The 21,727-nt window shown below is 37.9% G+C and overlaps 1 protein-coding gene across 3 annotated transcripts in view; it reads left to right on the top strand.

The window, feature by feature from the left end:
- The window catches only part of LOC124545307 (homeobox protein PKNOX1-like), a 723,840-nt gene extending 708,810 nt beyond the window's left edge, over positions 1-15,030 (top strand). For all 3 annotated transcript variants that reach the window (XM_047124209.1, XM_047124207.1, XM_047124208.1), the window contains exon 11: positions 14,389-15,030. The gene's annotated coding sequence lies outside the window, so the exon portion shown is untranslated. The remainder of the gene's footprint in view (positions 1-14,388) is intronic.
- Positions 15,031-21,727: the final 6,697 nt, after the last annotated feature.

The raw sequence follows: 21,727 nt of genomic DNA, 5'->3' as shown, positions 1-21,727 counted from the left end.
GGGAATTAAATTAAAAAATGAGATGCTAAAAGTAGTAGATGAGTTTTGCTATTTAGGCCGCAAAATAACTGATGGTGGCTGAAGTAGAGAGGATATAAAATGTAGGCTGGCAACGACAAGAAAAGTGTTTATGAAGAAGAGAAATTTAACATTGAATGTAGATTTAATAGTTAGGAAGTCCTTTCTAAAGGTATTTGTCTCAAGAATAGCCATGTATGGAAGTGAAACATGGATGATAAACAGTGTAGACAAGAAGAGAATAGAAGCTTTTGAAATGTGGTGCTCCAGAAGGATGCTGAACTTCAGATGGGTAGATCACATAACTAATGAGGAGATACCGAACAGAATTGGGGAGATAAGAAGCTTGTGGCACATCTTGACTAAAAAAAAGGGATCAGTTGATAGGACACATTCTGAGACATCAAGGGATCATCAATTAAGTGTAGGGGGGAAGTGTGGAGGTAAAAATCATAGATGGAGACCAAGAGATGAATACAGTGAGCAGATTCCGAAGGATGTACAATGTGGTAGTTCTTTAGACATGAAGAGGCTTGTACAGGATAGAGTAGCATGGAGAGCTGTGTCAAACCAGTCTTCAGATTGAAGACCACAACCACAACCACAACAGCGACAACAGTTTGTAATACATAACGCCAGAATACTGAAACAAGCTATTTAGTATCTAATATGCTGAAATTTCTACAGGTATTTGTTAAACTTCACAATAGAAATGAAAATTTTTGCAAATTGCTGAAAATTGACAGTTTTTGTTTCTGTTGTTAAATATTAGCATTATTAATTAGTTCTACAACAAGCAACAGTATAATTTGTCAGTATCTTAACAGTTTCCAGAATGAAATTTTCACTCTGCAGCGGAGTGTGCCTGATATAAAGCTTCCTGTCAGATTGAAATAGTGTGGCAGACCAAGGTAGGAGATGAGGTACTTGGAAGGTAGGAGATGAGGTACTGGCGGAAGTAAACCTGTGAGGATGGGGCATGAGTCATGCTTGGGTAGCTCAGATGGTAGAGCACTTGCCCGCGAAAGGCAAGGTCCTGAGTTCAAGTCTCGTTCTGGCATGCAGTTTTCATCTGCCAGGAAGTTTCATTTTAACAGTTGTAATCTCAAAAAAGTACTCACAATATCATGATAGGTTGCTGACACGCTGCCTCCTTACATTGTTTTGTTTTGTAGTTACGCAAAAGGGAAAGCTCAACTCACATTACTGTCAGAATATAATTTGGAATAGTCCCCTTCAGTAAAGCTGAAATTGTCACTGCTCCCTCCCAAATGTACCGAGTGATCAAAAAGTCAGTGTAAATTTGAAAACTTAATAAACCACAAAATAATGTAGATAGAGAGGTAAAAATTGACATACATGCTTGGAATGACATTAGAACAAAAAAAAAAAAAAAAAAAAAAAAAGGTCAGTGGTTGCGCATGACAGTCATGTATAAAAGGAGCTGTAATGAGAGAGAGAATCAGATGCGCCAGCAGTCGCAGCATGTTGACGTTACCTGAAAAGGTGCTTTTAGTGAAGCTGTATTATTGGAATGGGGTATGTGCTAGTTCAGTGTTAAGATCCTATTGCCATAGGAAGGGGATTTGAATGGGTGAAGGTCCGTTGACAAATGCAGCTGTGGCAAGAATGATTTCAAAGTTCGAAGCCACGTGTGGTTTAGACGATAGACCCCATAGTGGCCGACCAAGCACAAAGGCGTAATGCTGCTGAGACAGTTCAGGAAGAAATGGAGACTGTTGCGAGTTCGGGTATGCACGGGGAAGTCAGCGCTCATGCAGTCGCACATCGCATCGGCATTCCATACACTACTGTTTGGTTGGCACTGAGGTGTATCCTCCGATACTATCCGTACAAAATCCATCGGCATCATGAACTGTTACCTGGTGATTTAGTGAAGCAGAGGGCATTTGCGGTGTGGGCATTTCAAAAGATGGCGAAAGATGAGGATTGGTTGAGTAACGTGTTGTGGACCAACGAAGCTCATTTCACGTTCCAAGGGTCTGTCAACGCCCACAACTGCAGAATTTGGGCTACCGAAAATCCTAGAACTGTCGTGTAAAAACTCCATTGCACGACGAAAAAGTCACGGTATGGGTTGGATTTACCACATCTACCTTTATCGGGCCTTTTTTCTTCGAGCAATTGCGCGATTCTGGTTTTGTAACTGCTACCGTGATGGGTGAAGAGGTACGCCGATACGTTACAGAATCGCATCATCCCCAGCCTGACTGATAAACACCTGCTGGAACGTACGGTGTTTATGCAGGATGGCACTCTACCCCATATTGCTAGACGTGTGAAAGATCTCTTGCGCGCGTCGTTTGGTGATGATCGTGTGCTCAGCTGCCACTTTCGTTATTATTGGCCTCCCAGTCCTCAGACCTCAGTGTGCAATTATTGGCTTTGGCGTTACCTGAAGTCGCAAGTGTATCATGATCGACCGACATCTCTAGGGATGCTGAAAGACAACATCCAACGCCAATGCCTCGCCATAACTCCGGACATGCTTTACAGTGCTGTTCACAACATTATTCCTTGACTACAGCTATTGTTGAGGAATGATCGTGGACATATTGAGCATTTCCTGTAAAGAACATCATCTTTGCTTTCTCTTACTTTGTTATGGTAATTATTGCTATTCTGATCAGATGAAGCGCCATCTGTCGGACATTTTTTGAACTTTTGTATTTTTTTGGTTCTAACAAAACCCCATGTCATTCCAAGCATGTGTGTCAATTTGTACCTCTCTACCTACATTAGTCTGTGATTTATTCAGTTTTCAAATTTATACTGAGTTTTTGATCACCCGGTATAATTAAATTGTGAGTTTTTCCAGAATGTCTTTGTTTTTGGCTGCCTTTCTGATGACACTTACAGTGCTGTTTACAATTTTGGTATAGGTTTCTCTGGTCATTTGATTGACAGTTGCTACGAGGATATTTTCAACTTCACAGATGATGAATCTTTTATTGTTTGCAGTAGCTTAATTTTTTGTTTGCGCTCTTACCCCTTCAGTGGAATTGAAGTGATAATTGTACAGAGAAAGCGGAAAGATTTCATGCCCATGCCTTTTACCAACGTCAACAGTTACTAATGTTGGAAATTGTGGTTTCTTTTGTGCTACAGTTTTGAGCAATTCAGCCTTTCTCAGATCTTTTCTGAAATCCCCTTTTCATCATTTCAGGCACTAAATAGTATCATCTTTTCTAGTTGGCAAAGTTGGTGTCTTGTCATGAACAGCAGAATGATACAGGGCATTTTCCGTAATGATCAATGATGGACTTGTCTGATTTGTCATAAGCGATGTCTTGAACCACTTTTGAAAAATATTATTGTTCATCTCATCATGGTGTGTAAAATAATAATTTGCCTTTCTTTTCTAACAGGCACTGCCATGGTTCCCTCGGGTATTCCATCACTCCATCCGCAACATAATGGTTGGCATTAATCCAAGTTTCATCTATATACACCATATTTTTGAATCTGATACCCATGATCTGTGCAGAAATCTGCATTGCCATGCAATAGCATATGTTCTTTTGATTACTATTTTGCATCTGTTAAAAAAACACTGCTTTCTGAAGTGGTGCTAGTAATTTAGATGAAGTGGGATGTTCCCTTATCTTACTATAGCTACATATATGACAACGAATAGTGTCGTCCAAAGCTATCACTTGCTTCGTCCTTGACTGCACCTTTCCTGATGTGTGCAACTTTGCTGTGCCACAATCTAGACTGTACTGTTCTTTTCCTGTATTTACAATAGTGTTCTTGTTTATTTTCAATGCTGTTGCAGTCCTCTTCATAGTGTGAGCAGTAGGACTCTCCTTTTTCCTTTTCTTTCTCAAAGTAGTCCCTCAGTGAACACACGACTTTGTGGGACTGGCTGTGTAACACACTTTTCTTCCTTCGTTTCTTTTCATGTGTTGAACTGGCAGCATTTATCACACTGCTCATTGTTTGATATGAAACAGAAGTAAATACACATTGAAAACAAACAAAAACAAACAAAACTATGAACTGAGTTATTTAGACAAGAGACAAAGTGTCAGCCCCAACTGCACGTGAGACATACTGGTACGTTTCAGACATGTCCACATCAGGCTGGCAGAGTGGCATTGTGACTCATGCCACCTGCTCAAGTGCAATCCATTGTTGGCTGGCTACCTGCACTCGCTAGGAAACAGAACCGTGCTACTGAACAGCCAGTATCAAAGACTTGTTACCCAGACTACAATAACTGGTACAGTGGGAAATACCATCTGCAGTGCACTTGACAGTGATTTGCAGAGTATAGATGTAGAAACACATGTACACCATATGCACAAAAACACAAGTTATCTACTTTCTATAAAAAAATAAGAAAAATGACTCACTTTGCAGAAAACACTGAGGTCACAAACATCACCGCTACCTTCATATCCACCAACAGCTGTAGTGGTCCAGCTTCTCCTAGTAACTATACTCACAGATTTTTGTGTTTATGCTTGTTCAGGGCACATGTCATTGTGCGAATAGTGGGAAATACATTGCATACAGCAAGGAGTGTCTATTAAAATTTGAACACATCTGACATCTGTAGTACACACTGTGTTGAAAATACTCTCTGTTAGAAAGACACTGTGGTGCAACATCTCCTATGTTGTGAACAACAAATCTGTTTAAGGAAAAAGAAACACCAAACTGTGGGAACTCCAGGTAGGAATATCAACAATTTAGGAAAAGACAGATTGCTACTTACCGTAAAGAAAAAAATGTCAAGCTGCAAACAGGCACAATTAAGACACTTAGATAAGGCTTTCGGCCACAGCTTTCATCAGTAACAGCCTTCATCAGAAAGACACACACACACACACACACACACACACACACACACATGACCACCAACTCCCGCATCTTGGGCCAGAATGCAACTATCATGTGGGATGCAAGAGCAATCTGGAGGAGGCAATGAAGGGGAAGGGATAGTAGTGCACAGGTGGGGAGAGAGACGAGCACTGTCTGGTAGAGTGTACCAACAGGTGCATTGTCAGGAGGTTGTGGGGCAGGGAGTTGGAGAAAAAAGGAGCAAAGAAGGATAGGAACAAGGAAAGATAGGTGGACGCATTGGCAGAGGGCTGGAAATAAACTGGATGAGAGATGACAATGGGGAGGAGATGATAGGACAGAGGGGGTGGAAACTATTGGGTTGAGGGTGTGGGGACAATATGTTACCATAGGTTAAGGCTGGGATAATTATGGGAGTGGAGAAGCTGTTGTAAGGATAACTCCCATCTGTGCAGTTCAGAAAAGCTGGTGGTGGTTCACGTTATCCCACAGGGTGGTCTACTTTGCTGTTGGCCATAGTGTGGAGGTGGCCATTTATCGTGGTGGACAGCTGGTTGGTAGTCATGCCAATACAGAAAGCTATGCAATGATTGCAGCAGAGCTGGTAAATGACATGGTTGCTTTCAAAGGTGACCTGGTACCTGATGAGGTAGGATAATCTGTGACAAGACTAGAATATGAAGTGCTGGGTGGGTGGATTGGGCAGGTTTTGGACCTGGGTCTTCTACAGGGATATGATCCTCCACAAAATCTAGAGCCAAAACATTCCATGTAATACTGTTGTTAACCTTTCCACCAAAGCCCTCAGCTCCACAGAAGTTTCAGTCCTATCCAAAGGCCTCACCTTAAGCCCTACACCCAAATTTAACCATGCGTGACTTGTCAAAACCTACTCTCCTCCTCCTGATCCCTGCAATAAATAATTTCCTTGCCACCAATCCTTCCAACCAAAACTATCCAACTGTGATCCTCCTCCCCCTCCCCCTGAACACCATCCAGGAATTCCTTACCTCATCCTACATGCAGACAAAGGTTACATCACTGCTGTTACAAATCGCCGTAACTACCTGGTAGGAAGCCTTCGCCAATTATCTGACTCCTCCACTATAAACTCTGTCAGAGTGATCCCATCCCAGAAGTTCAACACAAACTCCAATCCCTGCTTAAAGCCTTAGGCCTTTCCCAGAACATCTCCCCTGAATTCATTTCCCTCCTCACCCCTGTGATGCCCCACACTCAGCTCCTACTTGCTCCCCCAAAAACCACGAACCTAACATTTCTGGGCATCCCATTGTAGCTAGTTATTGTGCCCCCACTGAAAAAAATTTGGCCCTCATTGACCAACACCTCCAACCAATTGCCTGTAATCTAGCCTCCCATGTCAAAGACACTAACCACTTCCTTCACGACTTTCCATCATCCCCAACCCTTTACCTTCTGGATCCCTATTCGTCACTGTTCATGTCACCTCCATATACACAAACATCCCTCATGCCTATTGAATACTACTTTCCCAATGCCCTTCAGACTCCAAACCCACCCCTCATTCTTCATGCACCTTACTAACTTTACCCTAATGCACAACTACTTCCCATTTGAAGTGAAGGTATATAAACAAGTCTGCGGGACAGTCGTGGGCACTTGCATGGCACCCTAATATGCCAGCGGTTTTATAAGCCATCTAGAGGAGAACTTTGTAGCCTCCCGAAACACCAAACCATTAGTCTGGTTCAGGTTAATTGATGATATCTTCATGATTTGGACTCAGGGCCAAGACACCCTATCTTCATTCCTTCACAACCTCAACACTTTCTCTCCCATCTGCTTCATGCAATCCTCCTCAACTCATTGTGCCACCTTCCTAGATGTTGACCTCCTCATCTCTGATGGCTCCATCTGCATCTCTGTCCACATTAAGCGCACAAACTACCAACAGTACATGCATTTTGATAGCTGTCATCACTTTCACACCAAAAAATCTCACCCATACAATCTGGTCACCTGTGGATGGCGTATCTGCAGTGACAAAAACTCCGCATATCAGTATGCTGAGGGTCTCACAAAGGCCTTCACAGACAGGCACAATCCCCCAGACCTAGTCTGCAAACAGATCTCCCATGCTATTTCCCCTCATATCCCTCACCCTCCCACTACCCCCAAGAACCAGCCACAAAGGAGTGTCCCCTTCATCCCCCAGCACCACCCTGGACTGGAACAACTGAACCACATCTTTGCCACAGCTTTCATTACCTATCATCCTGCCTGAAATGAGGGACATACTACCCGATGTACTTCCCTCCCCTCCTAAAGTCATGTTCCATCACCCACCCAATCTCCACAACATTCTAGTCCATCCCTGTGCCATTTCCAATCCAATCCCTTATCACAAGGGTCATATCTCTGTGCAAAATGTGCCCCATCCACCCACCCACCCAGCACTTTCTACTCCAATCCTGTCACAGATTTAGCCTGATCCATCAGGGTCCAGAGCACCTATGAAAGCAGCCATCTCATTTACCAGCTCTGCTGCAATTATTGCACAGCTTTTTATACTGGATATGACTACCAGCTATCTGTCCACCAGGATGAACAACTTTTCTGCACTGAGCAGATGGGAGTTACCCTTACAACACATTCTCTGCTCCCATAAGTATCCCGGCCTCAACTTACAGTGACATACTGTCCCCACACCCTCCACCCAACAGTTTCCAACCCCTTGTCCTATCATCTCCTCCCCATTCTCATCTCCCACCCTGTTTATTTGCAGCCCATCTTCCAAAGCATCTGCCCATATTTCTCCACATTTCTCCACTCCTCTCCTTTTTTGCTCTTTTTCACCCCACCTCCCTGCCCCACAATCTACTCTCTCTCTCTCTCTCTCTCTCTCTCTCTCTCTCTCTCTCCACTCCATACACTACTATCCCTTCCCCTTCATAGTCCACTCTAGATTGCTGCTTGCATCCCATGTGATAGTTGCATTCCGGCCCGAGATACGGCAGTTGGCAGTCGTGTGTCTCTCATTTACTGATGAAGGCTGTTGCCGAAAACTTTATGTAAGTATCGTTTTAATTGTGTCTGTCTGCAGCTTAATGTATCTTCTTTACGGTAAGCAGCAATCTGTCTTTTCCTATATTGTTGAAGAAGAAACATCTGTTGATCTTTACTGCTCATCTTTGCTATTGGGACAAAAATAATAAGAAAATTAAGTGTTAAATGGAATTCGCAGCATATTAAAAAGCCTCCTCAGATCATTGTTGAAACCTCTGCTGGTGTTTCTGAAATAAATTGTTTTTAAACTCCAGACAGATGTATTGGCGATGATAAATAATTTTCAGTACCTAAATAATTCAACTGTATATCTGATCTGAACCAAGCAGGTACAGAGATTTTGTATGGTTTGTATTGTTTGTAATTTTTTCCAGAAACAACCTTTTTTACCATAAACATCACTTCATCATGACACTTTATTTCAGATCACACTATTTTGATTCTACATGTAGTCTTTTACCTATGTTCAGTATTGCCCTTTGCTTCATTATAGTTGAATGAGTAATAATGTACATCATAACCAGTTGGATTCTTAAGTTGACAGTGTTTGTGGAAATTCGAGCAACCTATATTGGAACTACAGAAAATAATCATAAGAAAGGTGTACTGTATATACTAGAAAATTGTGTTGCCCATTAACTAAGAAAATCTGAAGTTATTAACACTTCCCTTCCTACAAAAGTACGCAGTGGCAACTTGTGAAAAATTATACCAATATGCTACAATGTGGTTGCCTTCTGACTTACAGTGGTAGTATTCAAAACTGAATTGAATACATTAATTTTACACATATAAATTAAACTGTTTAAATAGAGTTAAATTTTATGATTAATAGTTTAACTTAGCAAAGGATTTAAAATAAATAAAAGTTGTTGTCAGTGGGAATCAAACCCAGGCCTACAAATTACCAGTCCTTGCTTTGGCCCACTTGCCCACAGTGCCATCACAACAACTGTTCTATAAAACGCCATCATACACCACATTTGTGCAGTACACTACACACAACTTCAAAGAAAGATACTGACATAGTGCTGTGAGCAATGTAGCACTCATAGTGCCAGAATGAATGATGTCACATCGGAGCATGCATAGTAGAAGACAAACGGCTGTGATGCTTCTCCTAGTTGATCATAGCACAACTGACCTTCTTTTTTTTTTTACGCTGGTTTCTAGCTATTATGGAGAGAGCGCTACGAAAGTATTTTAATCCATTTTACTTGCATACCAGCATGCATTCAAGGAGAAATGGCATAATTTTAGTGTGATATTTGCAGTGTGCCCTAACGCATTAGCATATGATAGCCGGCCATCACTGTGTTTATAGTATTGTCTTTTCACATAGCAGTTTAAAATTATTCATGGAAACTATTTTGATCACTCATATAATATGAGGAAAAAATAAATTGCTACTTACCATAAAATTAACACATTAAGCTACAGACAAGCACAATTAAAAGACATTTACATAAAAACATGTTTGGCCACAGACTTCATCAGAAAAGCAAAGAGAAACATTTGACAGCCAACTCCGGCAGCTCAGACTGCCCAAGCTGCCAGAGTTGGTGGTCATGACTCCGTGAAGTGTGCTTGCTTGTGCGAATGAATGGTATGTTTCTCTTGGTTTTTTTTTATGAAGGCTGTGGCCATAAGCCTATGTGTAAGTGTCTTTTGATTGTGTCTGTCTGCAACTTAATGTGTCCTACCTCTGGAATGGATGTGTATGATGTCCTTAGGTTAGTTAGATTTAAGTAGTTCTAAGTTCTAGGGGACTGATGATCTTAGAAGTCAAGTCCCATAGTGCTCAGAGCCATTTGAACCATTTGAACTCGCATGTCTTCTTTGCTCAAATCAAATAACTAAGACGTGTGTATTATAACTAAATCACAATTTAAATTAATTCAATTCACAATTCTCTGGACTATTTTCTGTAGATTTGGTGGCTGATACAATAAACTGAGAAGCTCCAAGAACAGCAGAAGATAACCTCATAACATCTTTTAGCTTATAAAAAACCAGATGAAAGACTAGCAACATTTGTATATTGCCTCCATGTGCTACTGTGTTTGTACAGACCATGATAACTTAGGACATTTCTACGTATGAACTTTCATGTGTATTGTCTTTAATTTGTGTGGAATCATTATTTTAAAACTTTGTGTAGCATTAGATACACTGTCAAAGTGAAGATACATGGGATACTGTTTTAGGATAAATAGACTGGAACTGTCAAAAAGAACACAACTCAGATTCAGAAACAGTAGACTTATGCAACAGGTAGGACTGAGCGTTAACTACGTACGTAAAATTAATGTAAGTTGAGGTCCAATTTTGCTCACAAATACACGCAGATTATGTTCAATTGGGACCAGAGACTAAAGAAAGCAATGTAATTCGGAAGAAAAATGTTTTATAAAATGATCAACTGTACAACAAATTATACACTGTGGGAACAAAAGTCACAGGATACCTCCTAATATTGTGTCGGAGCTCCTTTTGCTCAGCATAGTGCAGGAACTGATCTCTCGATTATGTCTCATAAATGTTCAATGGGATTCATGTCGGGCAATCTGGGTGGCCAAAGCATTCGCTTGAATTGTCCAGAATGTTCTTTAAACCAGTTGTGAACAACTGTGGCCCAGCATTGTCATCCATAAAAATACCAGCTTTGGGAACACATAGTCCATGAGTGGCCAAACATAACCATTTCCAGTCAATGATCAGTAAAGTTGGACTAGAGGACCCAGTCCATTACATGTAAAAACAGCCCACACTATTATGGAGCAACCATCAGATTGCACAGTGTCTTGTTGACAACCTGGGTTCATGGCTTTGTGGGATCTGTGCCATACTCAAACTCTATCATCAGCGCTTACCAGCTGGCATTACTTGTGTGTTAGCACTGACAACTCTACACACATTCCACTGCTGTCAGCCATTAAGTGAATGCCATTGGCCACTGCGTTGTTCGTGGTGAGAGGTAATGCCTGAAATATGGTATCCTTGGCATAATATTGACACTGTGGATCTTGGAATGTTGAATTCCCTAATGATTTCTGGAATGGAATGTCCTATGCATCTAGCTCCAACTACCATTCCATATTGAAAGTCTGTTAATTCCCGTCATGCAGTCATATTCTCGTCCAAAACCTTCTCACATGAATCACCTGAGTACGTACAACAGCTTCGCCAATGCCCGTTTTACTATCCCATGTCTTCTGTTACCTCACTGTATTACAGTACAGTATCGTGCACTAATGTAAAGTGAAGTTAGTGTGATGTAGAAGGCTTCATAAAATCGAACATTGTCTTATGCTGAGTCAGTTTCTATTTTTTTCTTCTCTCACAAAATTTCCTCGTAACACACTAATAAATTTTGTATTCCCTATTTTGTAGCAGAAATGTGCATTCCATTGGAGTCTGTTTTTTCTAAGATTTGTAATTCTTTTTTAATTCAACTGAGGTTGTCTGTCAAATATGCAACTAGCATTTGATTGTCTGATTGAACTTGGTCTAAAGAGTTTAATGTTTTGCTCTTGGTCACACATTCCATTACCAATTTTCAGCTCCTAATTGTGTGAATCCAGCAGTTCTTGAACATCATCATCATCCACCTCTAAATTTAATAGTCTGGCAAGATCGACCGCTTCTTCAATTACATTATCAACTTGATCATGATCTGACACTGATTCTCCCCAGATTCAGTGATGAAAAAAAATTGAACAGGTTTTTCAGATGCCATTTAAAATTTTTTGTGGAAGTTCATTCCAGGACTGTCCAACAATTCCACAACATCAAAAACATTGGATTTCTTCCATAAGTCTTTAACACAGAGCTCATTGTTTTGTCTCCTAGTTTCACGTAGATGCACAAATGATCGTTTTGTGTCCAAACAATGGAAAAACCAGGACAGAACATAACAATATTATGCAAAGGATAGTTGCTACTCACCATATAACAGATATGCTGAACCCCAGGTAGGCACAACAAAAAGACTGCCAAAAAGAGCTTTCGGCCAACAAGGCCTTTGCTCTTATTTTTCTTCCTATAATTCTTTTTTCATTTGGAATCTGCCTGTATTGCCTGTAATCTATAATCTGTAATCTAGTGTCAACCAGAACCCTTTATATCAGTTGGTAAAATGGCAGCTCGTCGAGGCAGTGTGAGGGTATTTTCAGGTAACCAATGATAGTGAGAAATTACAGTTTGCTTTTAGTGCTAAAATTTAAATTTTCCTGTCTTGAGTTTGCTCGTATAGGTTAACATTAATCACCATGGACAAAGCGATCGTGATTTTAGTTCTGCCGCAGATTGTTGAATGCTATTGTTTGCACATAATGAAGTTGAGGTTAGGTTGGGACACGAGTTTAAATTCAGAACTACAAAATGCATCATCTGCCACAGTTCAGTCATTGGTCACTTAAAATCAACCATCAACAGACAGTATTTCATTTCCATCATTCCTTGTGGTGGCCACGTCCAGCATTGCTCACAATCTGCGTTACACATCAACAGCATTTGTGAAGTTAAGCACCATGTTTGTGTGTCATCTATAACTGAGCTAAGATGAGTGGAAATGGGATTGGAAATGTAACAGTATGAAACACACTTCAGATCAATACACCTTAGAAGAAAAGATGAGTGGAAATGGGATTGGAAATGTAACAGTATGAAACACACTTCAGATCAATACACCTTAAAAGAAAATATGGTGAGAAAGAGGTTGAAATGATTGCTCATTTTAAAAGATGGAAAAAGGAGAACCAACAACAGGAGATCTGGAATGGACAGAATTTGGAAGAAGACCAATCGGAGGACCACAAACAAGATGGAGGGATCAGGTAAAGGATGATGTGATGTGAATTGCAGAGGACTACAGTGGGAGGAAATACTGAACAATAGACTGAGGGAGAAAATTTAAGATTGGAAGAGGCTTTGTGTAAGCAGAAAATTTTGAGTAAGAAAAAGAAGAAGAAGAAATTTAAAACCATAAAATTATAAGGACAGATCAGTGAAATTAATTTAGTTCCCAACCCATGTTTCTGGCAATTAATTTCTTGAATGTATTTTCACAAAGAAATCGATAATAACGAAAATTAACACAAATCAAACAAACAGTCTTTCTGACTTTTCGAACTACTAGAGCCTTTCTCGGAGATGAGAGAGGGATAGAGTGGGGAAGTTTGGAAAGGAGTCATCTTTTGTGTCTTGCCAACTATAAGTCCTAGACTTGTTGCTGAAGTGGATTAAGAGCTATGTAATGATTCTTATACAAGTTTGTTTGCTCAGATATTGTTTTGCACAAAGAATCGACTATAGATTCTGTTAACAACCAGTCACATTATTCTATATATGTGACACATTTACAACATAGAGGAGGCACACTGAGTTGCAGACAGAGTTTCAGATGAAAGAATCCTCCTTCCGAAATAGAAAACACACACATGGTCATGCAAGCGCAACTCATGTAGACATGGTGATTGACTGCATCCACTGGGGCCCAAGTGCAGACTGCAGCTGCATCTGACGTGAGCATCAAACTGCATCCTAGAATTTCCATTGTTTGGCATTTATACCACTCTTATCAGTCATCAAAAAACAATGTTGAGCTGAGTCAAAATGCACAAAATCTCATTACAGTATCTGTTGCAGTGTTGTATTGCTGCCAGATGATTTTGAATCTACGTCACGTATCACTTTCCTCAGCGTTTGTACCTTGGTACACACACTGGTTTGTCACTAAAGTTGTCATCACTTTATAAAAGCACCTTTCTGTTTTGAATTTGACAAATGACTCCTGTTCTCCATTGCATCCATTAGTAAACACAGGGTTGGATGCATGAAGCACGCTCATGAAACAAATGCTAGAAATAGCTGAGAACATGCTGTCTTCACTGTTAACAGGTACCATCTAGCAGAACAAGCTTTATCTAATAGCACAACAAGATCATTTGGCCTGTAACTTGTCATTCTCATTTACTACAAGGTGCAGAATCACGCAGACAGATGTATCAGTCATACCCACTTAAAGGCCTTCTGTGTCAGCAACAGTGTGCTTCTAATCAATATGCAGCGACACTCACTGAGTGAATCATTTAAATGTAAAAATACTTTTTCTTCTAAATTTTTGATATGTATAGTACCAATATTTTCATTGGCAATTTCTCTGTATAATGGACTAAGCAGTCTAGTTGCAGGAAGGAAACATAAAAATAAAATTTTTGCATACCCCATTTTCGTTTTTTTCAAAAAAGAAAGAAAAAAAAAATAATTTAACGAAACGTTTGACTGCTGGGGAAAACTGTGATTGAATTAAGAACAACATAAATAAATAAGAATTATCTTACAGTTAGTTATTAGTCTCTCTCTCTCTCTCTCTCTCTCTACACGTGTGTGTGTGTGTGTGTGTGTGTGTGTGTGTGTGTATTTGTTTGATATTGCTCAGTGTATCTTCATATTGTTCTAATATATTTCTCTCCTCTCCTCTCATTTCAGGAATTGTATGGATTCATTCGCTTGCATAATCTTGTTGTGGTGCCAGCAGCAGAATTCTATTTGGAGTACCACTCTATGGCCAAGTCAACATAGTGTTTTGTGCTTGAAGTTTCTGCGGTTTTATTCTATTCTCAAGTGCTTTTTTTTTGCATAATTAGTCAGTCTGATATACAGGTATTCCCTTATTTATTGCTTGAAAACAAAAATTTGGTTGAAACTAATAAAGATAATGTAGAATATTTACTTCACAAAAGTTAAGAATCTGGCTTTATTAGCAACAGACACTGTGTCCTAATCAGCGAAATGAATGAAAGGAAGTACAGCAACTCATTCCACTGTGTTACATTGCTCCTGTTAAGTTGATGAATTTGTAACATTAATGTTTTTACTACCACTGCTCATCTGTGGAAGATTGTAATATGGTAGATATACTATGTAACAAACCTCATAGTTACATTTTATAGCTCTTGGTTCTCTATGTCTCATTTTGAGTTTAGGAATATCCTCACTCTCTATCTCTCTCCCTTTCTCTCTTTTAATCTTTCCATATTTGGCCTTACACTGGGATGATTTAAAAACCATGACACTCCATAAATTGGCATATTCTTTGCTAAAATCATATACAATGTGTGAACTCGTCTCAAACTGTGAAAATTGTGAAACCAGTAGTTTGGTGTGAAATCCAAACAGCGTTTATGGGGATGTGACTAGGTAGAATTGTCCAAATTGGCCATTATTTTGATGAGTAACCTCCCTATGATTCTCAAGGCTTTAAAGACACTAAACTTTAGTGCCTTGAGAATGTTGGGGAGTTTACCAAACAGTATTAGGTTATCTGGACAATTCTGCATGGCTCTATTCCTGTAAACTATTCAAACACAGTAATTTAGTAACTTGCTTTCCTTACGAAAATGTTGATTTAATTCCTGTCTGTGCCATATTCTTCCACACAGTATTTCTTTCATGAATGCTGGATTAAAATTGAAACATTCCATCAGTTGGTGTTTTATGGCAGAAGTTTGTGTTGTCAGCAATGTGAATGAATGAGTGAGTGAGTTGCTGTTTCACTTTTGGTGGTTTCTTATAAAAAAAAACCTATTTTATGTAATATGTGTGATGGACCTAATCAAATAGTGCTCCCCTGCGTGTGGAAGAAAATGAATATGTACAGCGTATATGTTTTTGAGCACTGATTATTACGGAAAATAATCAGTTTCTTTCGTGGCACGATGAAATGAATGTACATATGTACAGTAGTTGCATTTGTTAAGATTTAAAGTCTTGTGTAATCTTTAAGGTACGGCCTGCCTTGCCTAAAGCATGGCTCCTCAACAGCCACTTCATGTATACGTAAAATGTGCAAGCCTGTTGCCAAGAAACTTCTTAAACAGTCTCTTGCTACAAAGTGTCAATATCCATTATTCGGTGTGGTGTGTGGCACTTGTTGTTTATTTATAAAGTTTGGAACCATGGGTCACAGTGACCTAATCTCTGTAGTGGCATAGTTGTTTCTTGGCAGCATGGCTGCATCTTTCCAAAGCTAGTTCCTCTAAATAAGATGAAAAAATACCAGGTATACGCTACATTTAAGAAACTTGAGATTACTGTCTGGATGTATTTAATATAAATGGTATACCAACAAAAATTGTTTGATGAGCCATATTAAAAGTACTATTTTAATTATTGTGATTATCTTGTATTATAATCTGATAAAAAACCTGTTCAAAAGCCACTCATATTGTTGATGGCTTTTCTGTTTGACCTGAAGAGAAACTGCATTTTGTACTTCTGCCCATACATCCATTTTTTCATCTTTCTCTCTGACACTATTATCTAGTAGTAGTACCTCTTTTCAAAGATTCAGTATACTGACGTACACAGTGTTAAATTTTTACCATTAAAACCGCCCAAGTTGCTCAGATAAAGTATTATTAATAACTGTAATAATAATTAAATGGTTCTCTGTAAAAGTATACGTAGCTCCAAAGAGATGGAGAATCTCTTTGCTGTATATTTAGGACTGTATTGGAAAAATTTTACAGAATTGATGCTTTCAAGTGTTTGCAGACTTTTAATGGTCATTGTGCTCTTCAGTCAACTAAAACAAACAGAAGAGGGCCTTGTGTCCACCACTTACCTTGCTGAAAAATTAACATGGTGACAGAACTTCCCATGTGATTAAATTGGAAATCTTTGATTTACATTAATTTTATTTGTATTAATTTTTGTCACTGCCAAAATGGAAATAAATTACTGTTACCAAAATAAAAATGAGGAAAACAGTTAAGTGTTATCAGTTAGTTTTTCATTTGCTGGTACTCAAAATAGTTCATACACTGCATTACAAATGACAACTGCTTACATGTTGTTGAAGAACACACTGTGTGTTTACTGTCAGCAATGGAGACACTAGTACATGAGTTTTGTTGGTCATCATGGAATGCTGTTTCTAAAGCACAGGGAAGTTGTGTCATAAAACCAGTGTTTTAGCAATGTGCTATTGTGATAGTTACATATTCACAAAAGCTTATAATTAGATGTAACAGTGAAAGGTGCAAATAACTGCAACAAGAATGCTATTGATACAGAAAAGAAATTGGCTTTAAATAATTTCATTTAACCAGATGCCTGTTGTAGGATGACATTTTACTTTGAGACATTGTATCTCAGCAGACCCATTTATGTTACTGTAGTAATACTAGTGAAGGAAGTATTAACGTATGCTGGGCCAAATACCTTTATCTGTAATATTTCTGTTTTTTAATAAAAAAATTGACAGTTGAAATTGGATGTGTGGAAAAAACTGTGACTAGTGTGCTATGCCAAACTAAAATTGTCTTGAACTTTAGTCCAAGAGTATACGATAATTATAGGAGAATTTTCAGTACAATTGAGATTATAAGTAGCCCATAAGACTAATTTTGATAAGTTGTTATTTTGTGCCTAGAATAATGTGAAAGTTTCTTTTGCTGTCAAAAAGTCTGTTGCCACTGTTGAGGTAATAACTGTCAGAAGTAAAAATAATGATAATAATGTAATGTATAGATAACTTTTTAAACTTATTTTGAATCTTATACACTAGAGTATACTACAAAACAAGTCTTCTATGCACTAAGGAAACATATGGTCTGACATTAAAATTTGTGACATGTTTAGCCTACACATTCTAAAATAGACGTATGTTATGTGCCATTGTTATTTGCCATGTTATGGGAGATCTAACTTTCCTGTAAAAAAAAAAAGTTACGTTTTTATTGCATTGTGGCTCTGTGCATGGCTGTTCAATCATCCTTTTTGAAAACTTTATCTCAGAATGCTGATGACATGTGAAGGAAATTGGCTTTAAGTAATTTAAACTAAATTAAATGCTTGTGTAGAGTGGCATTTTCTTCTGAGACATTGCACACTGGCAGAACCATTAATGTTAATGAAGGGAGTATTAATTCAAACTAAAGAAGTCATCGACATCTGACGTTAACAAGTGAAATGTTCTTACAGCTTTTAAATTGGCAAACTAATATACACACCAGACTATCAGATGACTTGCTACAAACTGAAGGGGGTTGTCTTGAAATGTAACAGGAATTGTACACAGTTTAAAGCTGTAGTGTTTTAACCCTCATTAGTATTAATTTGTAATTTCATAATTATTTTTACAACCACTTTGGTGAGAATGCGTATTTAATTCGTACTGCATGTGCAGGTTTTGGAGTAACTCACTGTTTTATATTTATTGCACAGAAAAACTGTGCATGCAAATATTATATAACTTGTAGTGCACTTATATTATTTAAATTAGACTCGACAAGAAATCTTGCTACAAGACAAGCTATAAATGATCAATAATAATCGTAATAATGATTCAAGTGTGGTATTGTGAATCTGCACATGTAGGCACCTACTGCAGCATCTTTGCAATGTCTGTTACAAATGGGCAAGCTGAGTAGGGAGCCATGTTCTGTCCTGTAAATTGTACGCTGTGAAATAGTTTGATAATGATAATATGTCAATGCTGGATATTTTCTATCTAATGCATTGTGGCCATTTTTCCTCCAAAGGATACTCCCTCCTTCCTACATTGATCAGTAAGTGTGCATATGTCAACTTTCATAGCCGATTCCACTAGTGGGAAGAAAGGACAATTAGCTGTTCTCATCACCCACACACTTCAAAAGCACAGTTACATTTTTTCCTTCATTTGCATTTACTCCATTACAGACTTCCCTGCTACAATCATAACAAATATTTTTCATACAAATTATTTTAAATGGTTCTATTGTTGGAATTATAAAAATTAAATTATTATTAATCATTTCTTTTGGAAGACAATCCTTGTAAAGAGAATCTGAAGCAAGCTCAGAGTGTTTACAGTTTGCATCTCACCTTGAGAGAAATGCTGAACTACAGTTGTGATATTTTTTTACTAACAAAATTGGGGATTGCAATGTGAGGCAATCTAATAAGAATTTTTCAGAAGCATGATGGTTATTATTTTATATCTACTGTTTACCTTAGTCGCAGAAAAACACACATGCAGGAGCCACAAGGACTGAAAAATTTATTGCTCTCTTATCAACACGAAGCAAAACATTTTATGCATAAGTAGGTTAAGAAGCCATGGTGCTGTTCAAAGTATACGTACATTCAAGGTATAAAGAATTTGTTATGTATAAGAATGATTCCGATCCCGCCATGTCTTAATTTTAAGATCTATCTTTGATAAAATGTGCAGTCATTGTGATTTGTATGCTAGATAATTAGTGTGTATATAACACTTTCATTTGTGTCATTTTTGTCAAAGTTGAAGGATTTTGTAAATGGTAACAATCTAAGTGTCACATAACAATCTTTGAGAGATTTTTTCTTAATCTTTTCTCCTGTGCCATATCAAATTAATTGCTGCTGGGGAGTTCATTTTAGTTGGTTTGGCTGCTATTAATTTAAATTTTATGTGAGATCTATACCTGTAACTAAGTGCTGGTTATTAGTAAAATATGCTCATCATAAGTGTTGAAACTCAGGGAAAAGAAGATTAAATTTACTTTGTTTCTTGGTAGCAGCTGTGAGTTTTTGCAGTCATTAATTTTTGTGAGGTGACACTACTGAACAAATGCTTAATTTTTTTCATGTGTGTGTTTGTGTTTGTGTATGTGTATGTATGTGTGGATGTGTGCATGTGCGTTACCATTTACAGAGTGTTTCTTTTGCAGTACATTGGATATATATATATACGTGTAATTCATACCAGTCTGTGATAAGTGCATGAAGGGACATTAACATATTGTGAGATACGTTTCTGATGGTGAAATAGTATGGGAGAGCGCTCTGTCATTTTATTTTTAATAGTCATTGTAATTGTGTTTATGATGATAGATTAATTTCATATATGCTCTGTATTTCACATGCAGTGGCATAATTCTGAGAGTTTGTACTTCTCTTAGGACATTTGTTTTTATACTTTTTGTTTTATTTCTTCATTGAAAACTTCCTAAAATACTCCTCTTAGTGAAACAGTATCCTCTTAATTTTTTCATTAGTGGACAGTATTGTAACTGTTACTTTTTTGAAGTTGTGATTAACAATTTTGTATTTAATGTTGTGAACTCTGTTGTAAACAGATTATTGATTGGTGGACAAGTGATAAAATTTGCATGTCTATAATTTCATCTTTTTATTTTTCATCTCTCATAGGTACATACATTCTGAGAAGTGCATATAAATAATTCATTCATGCCACTGAGTTGTTCACAATAAATCAGCTTTGAAATATTCGTGTTGACTTTATTATATGTGTAAGATCTTTAAATTATTCCTCTCATTCCATCAATCCTTATCCTGCTGTCTCCAGCCATCCATTGTAAAGTTAGGATAGCATAGGAATAATTTTGTTGTTTATCATAAATATTATTGGTCACCCAACTGCGGAGATAGTACTATAGTTCTGGCGTGCTACAATATTATTAACAGATCAGAATTAGGTTTTTACTGAAACATCAAATTTACTGAAACATCAAGTTTCAACAAGTAAGTTGTTGAGAACTGAATGTTGATGTAAAACTTTTAACTGTAGAGAATTATACAGGGAATATATATAATTATATGTATAGAAATGGAAAGGGCAAACTGAAATCACTGTAGAAAATAGGGAAGATTATAAGCAGTTAATTTCTCAAATTGATTCAAACAATATAATGCATAGAAGGGGGTAGTTATTTTACCCTGAAAGGCATCCTGTTAGATAATTTTGCGTTATGAATATAATGTTAATTTTTGGTAGGTGTTAGTTAACTTTGTTACTCAATTAAGACTCGTACAAAAAAAGGTAGCTTTAGTATTGCAGTGCTTGATGTTCTTTAATATTGGGTAATGGCTAATACAACTAAAGCCCTTGGATCTGTAGAGTTATAGATGTCTGGCGAGTGCTTGTAGAATAAATAACATTTCATTTTGGATGAATTTTCTGGCATTTGAACCTGTATTGCCTAAATTCTCTCTCACCAATTTGTCATTTTTAATGCCCTTTTTTATTGGTAAAGTTAATATTCTACACTGCTGAAGAAGTTGCCCACACATTCATATGGATGCAAAGAAAGACTGGCAGCAGACCCGATATCAAGCAAAGTTGAGTGTAGGTAAATTCCTATAGAAATAAATAGTTACTTATAAAATGTGTTACACAGCCATTTGTCACACATAGAATTACCTAGAAGTTCTGCAAACAAATCTTAAATATGTTGTGAAAATCATTTAGTTATTTTCAGGGCCTCTTGAAATTTCACTCTTTTTCTCTTATCACAGGTGACATTTTTCACAAATGAGTAGTCTCCATATCCGCATTGTTTCTTCACATTTTTCATTTAATAGGGCTTGTACCAGCCTTCTTCATGTAGAGCCGTCTGCAGAACCCTAACTTTGAAGCCAACAATAAGTCACAGAAGTGGCTGTCATGGTGTAATAGTCCGTTCTTACAAAGCTTTTTGAAAACACTGAGAAGTTTGTATGCCTCTAAACAGGTCTTACTAGTAATAACACTTCTGCAGTTTTACTGCCATATGATATACTCAAAATTCACTGCAGATGACAAGGGCTATTTAAAAAAAGATTCACTGCTCTGCACAACATTCCAGTATTTGTTTTCTACCTTTTCTGCAGCACAGTGATACATATCTTATCCCTTTTTAATCAGCCAACTAGTTCAAGCAAGGAATATCCAGAGTGGTAGAGAGTGTGAAGAAAATAATAATAAAAATGTTGAGAAAATGTACAATAGTGAACTGGGCACCTGCCAATTATAGCTGTAAGAAATAGCTGACATTTTGGTATATAATAAGAAATATCA

Source organism: Schistocerca americana, chromosome 8 (genome assembly GCF_021461395.2).
Source record: "Schistocerca americana isolate TAMUIC-IGC-003095 chromosome 8, iqSchAmer2.1, whole genome shotgun sequence".
In the NCBI taxonomy this organism is placed as follows: Eukaryota; Metazoa; Arthropoda; class Insecta; order Orthoptera; family Acrididae; genus Schistocerca; species Schistocerca americana.
This window is presented reverse-complemented; position numbering and strand designations above follow the sequence as displayed.